This window comes from Procambarus clarkii, chromosome 40 (assembly GCF_040958095.1).
Source record: "Procambarus clarkii isolate CNS0578487 chromosome 40, FALCON_Pclarkii_2.0, whole genome shotgun sequence".
Taxonomy (NCBI): domain Eukaryota; kingdom Metazoa; phylum Arthropoda; class Malacostraca; order Decapoda; family Cambaridae; genus Procambarus; species Procambarus clarkii.
In genome coordinates, this window is record NC_091189.1 from 4,258,827 (window position 1) to 4,266,693 (window position 7,867).

Consider the following 7,867-nt stretch of genomic DNA (forward strand, 5'->3'; position numbering starts at 1 on the left):
CTAACCACGGCCACCTCAGGTTGGGCTTCCATAGAGCTAGTCTCCTCAACTCCACCACTTGTCTCAGCAGAACCAGGCCGTCAAACATCGTCTACGGTACGCCAACATTTTCCAATGAGAGACAAGGAAATGGTTTTGGCGATTACAAGAGTGTGGGAGACGCCGGGAGAGATATGGTAATTGTTGTGTTGGCACCTGGAGTGTAGGGTAGTGGGAGGTATATAGCGGGGTGGATGACAGCCTAGCATTACACTCTCATATCCTGCACCTTGGGACGACACATCTCCTCACTCTAGCCTCTAAGGTGGGTGCTCTTACTGAAAATAAACATTTTTATCGTGTTACAGAAAATGACTTGACTGCTGGTGGTGGTGGTGGAGAGGGCTGGTGGTGGTGGTGGAGAGGGCTGGTGGTGGTGGTGGAGAGGGCTGGTGGTGGTGGTGTAGAGGGCTGGTGGTGATGGTGGTGTAGAGGGCTGTTGGTGGTGGTAGTGGTGTAGAGGGCTGGTGGTGGTGGTGTAGAGGGTTGCTGGTGGTGGTGGTGGTGTTGGTGTAGAGGCCTGGTGGTGGTGGTGGTGTAGAGGGCTGGTGGTGGTGGTGTAGAGGGCTGGTGGTGATGGTGGTGTAGAGGGCTGTTGGCTGTTGGTAGTGGTAGTGGTGTAGAGGGCTGGTGGTGGTGGTGTAGAGGGCTGTTGGTAGTGGTAGTGGTGTAGAGGGCTGGTGGTGGTGGTGTAGAGGGCTGGTGGTGATGGTGGTGTAGAGGGCTGTTGGTAGTGGTAGTGGTGTAGAGGGCTGGTGGTGGTGGTGTAGAGGGCTGGTGATGGTGGTGTAGAGGGCTGTTGGTAGTGGTAGTGGTGTAGAGGGCTGGTGGTGGTGGTGTAGAGGGCTGGTGGTGATGGTGGTGTAGAGGGCTGTTGGTAGTGGTAGTGGTGTAGAGGGCTGGTGGTGGTGGTGTAGAGGGCTGGTGATGGTGGTGTAGAGGGCTGTTGGTAGTGGTAGTGGTGTAGAGGGCTGGTGGTGGTGGTGTAGAGGGCTGGTGGTGATGGTGGTGTAGAGGGCTGTTGGTGGTGGTAGTGGTGTAGAGGGCTGGTGGTGGTGGTGTAGAGGGCTGGTGGTGTAGAGGGCTGTTGGTGGTGGTAGTGGTGTAGAGGGCTGGTGGTGGTGGTGTAGAGGGCTGCTGGTGGTGGTGGTGGTGGTGGTGGTGTTGGTGTAGAGGGCTGGTGGTGGTGGTGGTGTTGAGGGCTGGTGGTGATGGTGATGTAGAGGGCTGGTGGTGGTGGTGGTGTTGAGGGCTGGTGGTGGTGGTGGTGTTGAGGGCTGGTGGTGATGGTGATGTAGAGGGCTGGTGGTGGTGGTGATGGTGGTGTAGAGGGCTGGTGATGGTGGTGTAGAGGGCTGGTGGTGGTGGTGGTGTAGAGGGCTGGTGGTGGTGGTGGTGTTGAGGGCTGGTGGTGGTGGTGGTGTTGAGGGCTGGTGGTGGTGGTGGTGTTGAGGGCTGGTGGTGGTGTAGAGGGCTGCTGGTGGTGGTGGTGGTGTTGGTGTAGAGGGCTGGTGGTGGTGGTGGTGTTGAGGGCTGGTGGTGATGGTGATGTAGAGGGCTGGTGGTGGTGGTGGTGTTGAGGGCTGGTGGTGATGGTGATGTAGAGGGCTGTTGGTGGTGGTGATGTAGAGGGCTGGTGGTGGTGGTGGTGTAGAGGGCTGGTGGTGGTGGTGGTGTAGAGGGCTGGTGGTGGTGGTGTAGAGGGCTGGTGATGGTGGTGTAGAGGGCTGGTGGTGATGGTGATGTAGAGGGCTGGTGGTGGTGGTGATGTAGAGGGCTGGTGGTGGTGGTGTAGAGGGCTGGTGGTGATGGTGATGTAGAGGGCTGGTGGTGGTGGTGGTGGTGGTGTAGAGGGCTGGTGGTGGTGGTGGTGTAGAGGGCTGGTGGTGGTGGTGTAGAGGGCTGGTGATGGTGGTGTAGAGGGCTGGTGGTGATGGTGATGTAGAGGGCTGGTGGTGGTGCTGATGGTGGTGTAGAGGGCTGGTGATGGTGGTGTAGAGGGCTGGTGGTGGTGGTGGTGGTGTAGAGGGCTGGTGGTGATGGTGATGTAGAGGGCTGGTGGTGGTGGTGGTGGTGTAGAGGGCTGGTGGTGATGGTGATGTAGAGGGCTGGTGGTGGTGGTGGTGGTGTAGAGGGCTGGTGATGGTGGTGGTGTAGAAGGCTAGTGATGGATTCACACACCCATCACTCTCTATGTTTACACTTTCACTCTTAGCTAACACTAAGTATGTGGCCGCTGAGCCCCCCCCCCCCCCCGCCCCCCACCGATACGCACATATTCCCTCCTACTAATAATCTCTCTATTTGAACGCCATTGATTATTTATGCGAGTACTTGTAGCGTGTTGTGCTGCCAGCCTCCTCTGGTTGTTAGTAATGTCTCTCACTCTCTCAACCTCTCCCACCACATACACCTGTATTCCTCCTTTTATAACAGCATCGCCATGTAGTCTGTGCTCTCTCATTACGTGTATGTGCTGACACCAACAATATAAACGGTAAGAGATGAAGAATGGTGTAGAGTAAGCCCAGACGAGGGAGCAGGGGGGGGGGTCAGCGTGTACACTGTGCTCTCTACCACCCAGACGCTTCACACAAGGGCAGTAAAGACGGCCGCGGGGCACAACATTGTTATGTAAAGGAGGGCGTCCAAGACCTGGGCCATACACACTTTCTCTCCCGTAACATACTGTATGGGCAGCTTAATGGGACGCGGCCGGGACCCTTCCTGCTCCCTCCGCCCGTCCTTCACCGCCTCAACCTTCCCCGTAACTGGTGCCCAGGAATGGTATACTCTTTATGAAATGTATTCCAACCATGGAGCAACACGGACAAGGGCAGAAGGCGGAAGTCAAATTAAATTAAGACCAAAAAAGAAAGAACATTTTGAGGTTATCTTGAGATGATTTCGGGGCTTTTTAGTGTCCCCGCGGCCCGGTCCTCGACCAGGCCTCCACCCCCAGGAAGCAGCCCGTGACAGCTGACTAACACCCAGGTACCTATTTTACTACTAGGTAACAGGGGCATAGGGTGAAAGAAACTCTGCCCATTGTTTCTCGCCGGCGCCTGGGATCGAACTCAGGACCACAGGATCACAAGTCCAGCGTGCTGTCCGTTTGGCCGACCGGCTCCCTTACATAGTGACTGCCACATAGACGACCGGCACATAGTGACTGCCCCAAGACAGTGTCGTGGTACACTGCCCCGTCGCTCCTGTTACTGGCGGGAACATACCAGTGAAACTAACAATAACAATGCCAAACTAACATAAGGCTATTTGCGATGAACAAAGAGAGGAAAGACAGACAAAATTAACCAGAGCGCGGAAATTTAAACTAGGGTGTAGATAGTGAGCTGGTCTCAGACTCTTGTCAAGGAGTACATTACGAGGGCTCTGTACGCGTCCCGACGCTGGTCTCACCCACGGTACTCTACCCTAGCTGAAGATGTAACAAAATATTCAAAACAATATTTATATTTAAAGTGTTATCCCTAAAATGTTATATACAAAACATTTTTTATAATTTTGCGTAAACCCAAAATGTCCTTATCTACACAAGAATCACAAGCTTCTCAGTCGAAAAGACAAGAATGTGAGCATCAAATGCTCAGTCATGCACTATACATTATGCATATTTGAATAATAATGACGCCGGCCTCTGGTTCACAAGCCAACCAGCCTCCCCCAGACTGGCAGGTCTCACGAGCACCAAGTGAAGAGAGCATAACGACAAACACTGTTGCCAAGCTATTACATCTGCTGACGTCACACATTTCTCAACTGGTTAGCTTACTTTACCCAAGATAAGAACACGGCGAGAACTCCTCGTTTAGAATACGGTTCAGGATGTGGCGAGAAAGCGTGAGGAACCATACAGCGGCGCTAATTGTCGGCCCGCTGACACGCGCGGTGCTGGGAGGACCCCGCGGTGCTGGGAGGACCCCGCGGTGCTGGGAGGACCCCGCGGTGCTGGGAGGACCCCGCGGTGCTGGGAGGACCCCGCGGTGGTGGCAGGACCCCGCGGTGCTGAGAGGACCCCGCGGTGGTGGGAGGACCCCGCGGGGCTCCTCAGCCAGGTGCTCCACTCTCCCACAATCCAGCTGGTCAGTCTAGCAAGGTGTGGCGGCTCCTGTAGCAGTGGAAGGGGGTGGAGCCACGGGGAACTTCGTTCCGTTTGCAAGGTGTGGGTGAGCTGGTGCAGCAGCGAAAGTCAGAGAGGGGGGCTAAGACAGTCTCGAGCCTCGCAGTGGAGGCGGCGACGGCGTTCCTTGTGACACAGTACAGAGGTACTGGAGACCTTCCGTGTGTACTGTAGTGGCGGTAGAAGGGGGGGGGGATCAGGGAGAAAACCTCCTGAAGCAGCACGAGGAAATGCCTTGTCTTCCGTTGCTCAAGGAAGTTAGACTGTTGAGTGTTTTACCGTTCTTCTGGTGTCCCCGTGAGGGACGAGGGTGACTCCCGCTGCCTGCAGCTGTCGCCGACGGTGCAGGGGCACCTCACAGGGGCGCCTCACAGGGGCACCTCACAGGGGCGCCTCACAGGGGCACCTCACAGGGGCGCCTCACCACACCTGAGGGGCAAATCCGCAGAACTCACCTGGGTGTGCCTTATATTTCAATGTTGCCGCACGAGTAATTTTAAAACTCAAGCATGTAGGGTAATGTGTAAATAAAACACACAATGTTACACAGAATTCCGAGGAACGAACGAATGAAAAATAACGAGGACGATAAATCTAGCGAGAAGTAGTAGGCGCAGGTAAATATAGACAATGTCACGATAATGGCGATGGAAATTAGATAACCCACCCATCTAAAAATAAAGATATCGACGACGTTTCGGTCCGTCCAGGACCATTATCACGGACCGAAATGTTGTCGATTACTTTATTTTCAGATTTGTGGGTTGGATGTGTACAGATAGTAAATGTGTGAGTGAAACACGGGTGTTAACACGTGATGAGTGAGATGAGTGCACGTTATGAGCCATGAGGAGATGAGTGCACGTGATATATGAGCCATGAGGAGATGAGTGCACGTGATATATGAGTCATGAGGAGATGAGTGCACGTGATATATGAGCCATGATGAGATGAGTGCATGTGATATATGAGCCATGATGAGAGGAGTGAACGTGATATATGAGCCATGATGAGATGAGTGCATGTGATATATGAACCATGATGAGAGGAGTGAACGTGATATATGAGCCATGAGGAGATGAGTGAACGTGATATATGAACGCCCATAAGAGAGTGCTACTCTCGCAGAGTTACAGCCCCGCTCCTGTGCCAGGTCAGTCCACTACGGGCTCACCACAGCCCGTGCTACTTGGAACCTTTTATCCCGAGTAGCTGAATGTACAACAACAACAACAGTGCTATACTCCCTTGACCTGTCCTTCACTCACCTCGCCTCGTTTCTTTACAGGATTTTAGTGAGGGTTGGAGATGCAGTGGACCCGCGCGATGATCACGGTGTTGGTGTCCGTGGCCAGCCTGGCGGCCATCATGGACGCCTTGGTCCTCTGCCCGCAGTTTCCCTCCTGCTGCTACCCCCGCGACTCCTGCCACGCCTTCTGCCCCTCCTGTAGGGAGGCCCGCTTCTTCATCCGGGGCGTGAGAAAGTTCCCCAAGTACGCTAACCCCTGTTCCATAGGGGGTTCTCTCATCAACCCCGACCCGTTCGCTTTTCCCTTTGCTGTTCCATTCCCCAACCCTCCTATCTGCCTTTAGACCTCCCCCTCTCCCCCTCTTCTTGAATCCTTATGTTCTCATTATTCATCCCTTTTCATCTTTATAGTTGCGTGGCATTCATCACTTGAAGTCTAGTCATCATTTACATCATAATTCATTGTAGCGGCTCTAGTATTTGGCCACTGGCCGGGCTGTGTTGGTCATCACATACTGTGTCAGTATAAAGTTATCGTACACTAGTCAGTATTTCAGCAATGTTGCCATCTGTGTCGTTCAATTCCATTCCATTCGTCTATCACAGTCCTCATTCCATTCAACCATCCCAGGATCACGCGGTCCCCTGCATCCCAAGCCTCCTCTCATTTCTTCCCACAAAAGCCCCTTCCACTGATACATACTAAGACCTATTCCCCTTAACCATTCCAGTGCCCTTTCCACTTATCCAACGCAATTCTCCTTCCATTAAGCCACCTCTCATTGTCCCTCTTCAATCCACCCACCAAACTTCAGTCAATCCTTTCATTCCATTGGCTTTTAATCACAAACCCTTTCTTCTCTTCAATCCATCCATTTATCTCAGTACATTACATGTGTCTCTCCTCTCTCTCTCTCTCTCTCTCTCTCTCTCTCTCTCTCTCTCTCTCTCTCTCTCTCTCTCTCTCTCTCTCTCTCTCTCTCTCTCTCTCTCTCTCTCTCTCTCTCTCTCTCTCTCTCTCTCTCTCTCTCTCTCTCTCTCTCTCTCTCTCTCTCTCTCTCTCTCTCTCTCTCTCTCTCTCTCTCTCTCTCTCTCTCTCTTTCTCTCTCTCTCTCTCACGTTACTACGAGGAACTGGGAAACATCTGTCACTGAAGCGTGTCCTCACCGGGAGGCAACATGTGCAGAAATGTTTCAAGGGTCTTTAAACACCTGCCCCCAAGGTGTAAGCGGGGAAGCGGCAGAAGGAGTAGGTGGAAAAGCGTGAGGAACAGGAAGAGGAAAGACGAGGGGGACCTCATGTTGCTACAAGTTGTGAGGAATGAGACCTTACTCCCATATGTCCCTCATAGCCCCCTCATCCCCGAGAGGTGAAACGCCCGGGATCCTTGAGGACGGCCAGGTGAACACTTTTGGGTTGCCTCCCTGCTGTTCCTACTGCTGCTGCTGCTGCTGCTGCTGCTGCTGCTACTACTACTGCTGCAGCTGTTACAACCGCTGGTGGTACTGCTGCACGCCCGAGGGCGCACGTGATGTGAACAGAGTATTTATTGTCTGTGCCAACTGAGGCTCAGCTAGATAACAGTTGTTATTATTAATAAAATGTGTTTATTGTGTAATGCTTTTTTAATATCCTTAAAATCTAGTAGAGAGCCTCGCCATACCCTCCTGGCGGGCACAGGCGTCGCCTCGCTCAAGTACTAGACTTCACTAACTACGATTTAGCAAGCACTTAAGTGCCCACTTACGAAACATGTACATCTCTCCTCAATTAGCTTAGTTTGTATTAATGAAACAGTTTATGAGCTCCGAACAACCAGGAGGTTGTCTATAACCATACTAACTACGAGGCTGCGAAGTCTCCAAATTCCTAAACTGTTGGCTGAATATAAACTAAGCTGCCACGATTATGGAAAGATGTAGAGGCTTCGTAGGTGGACACGTGAATGTTTGGTGCCTCCTGGCTCCCCCCTGACATTTTGGTTTGATGTGGCTCAACGGTGTGGCTCACCGGTGAGCCACACCAGTGAGCCACACCAGTGAGCCACACCAGTGAGCCACACCGGTGAGCCACACCAGTGAGCCTCACCAGTGAGCCACACCAGTGAGCCACACTAGTGAGCCACACCGGTGAGCCACACCAGTGAGCCACACCAGTGAGTAACACCAGTGAGCCACACCAGTGAGCCACACTAGTGAGCCACACCAGTGAGCCACACCGGTGAGCCACACCAGTGAGCCACACCAGTGAGCCACACCAGTGAGCCTCACCAGTGAACCACACCAGTGAGCCACACCGGTGAGCCACACCAGTGAGCCACACCAGTGAGCCACATTAGTGAGCCACACCAGTGAGCCACACCAGTGAGCCTCACCAGTGAACCACACCAGTGAGCCACACCGGTGAGCCACACCAGTGAGCCTCACCAGTGAGCCACA

At 53.3% G+C, this 7,867-nt stretch overlaps 1 long non-coding RNA gene across 1 annotated transcript; it reads left to right on the forward strand.

Moving 5' to 3' along the window:
* Positions 1–254: 254 nt before the first annotated feature.
* LOC138372914 (uncharacterized) lies at positions 255–7,047 on the forward strand. The gene is made up of 2 exons (XR_011230973.1): positions 255–304; positions 5,469–7,047. It is a non-coding gene; the product is annotated as an uncharacterized lncRNA (long non-coding RNA).
* The last annotated feature ends 820 nt before the right edge of the window (positions 7,048–7,867 follow it).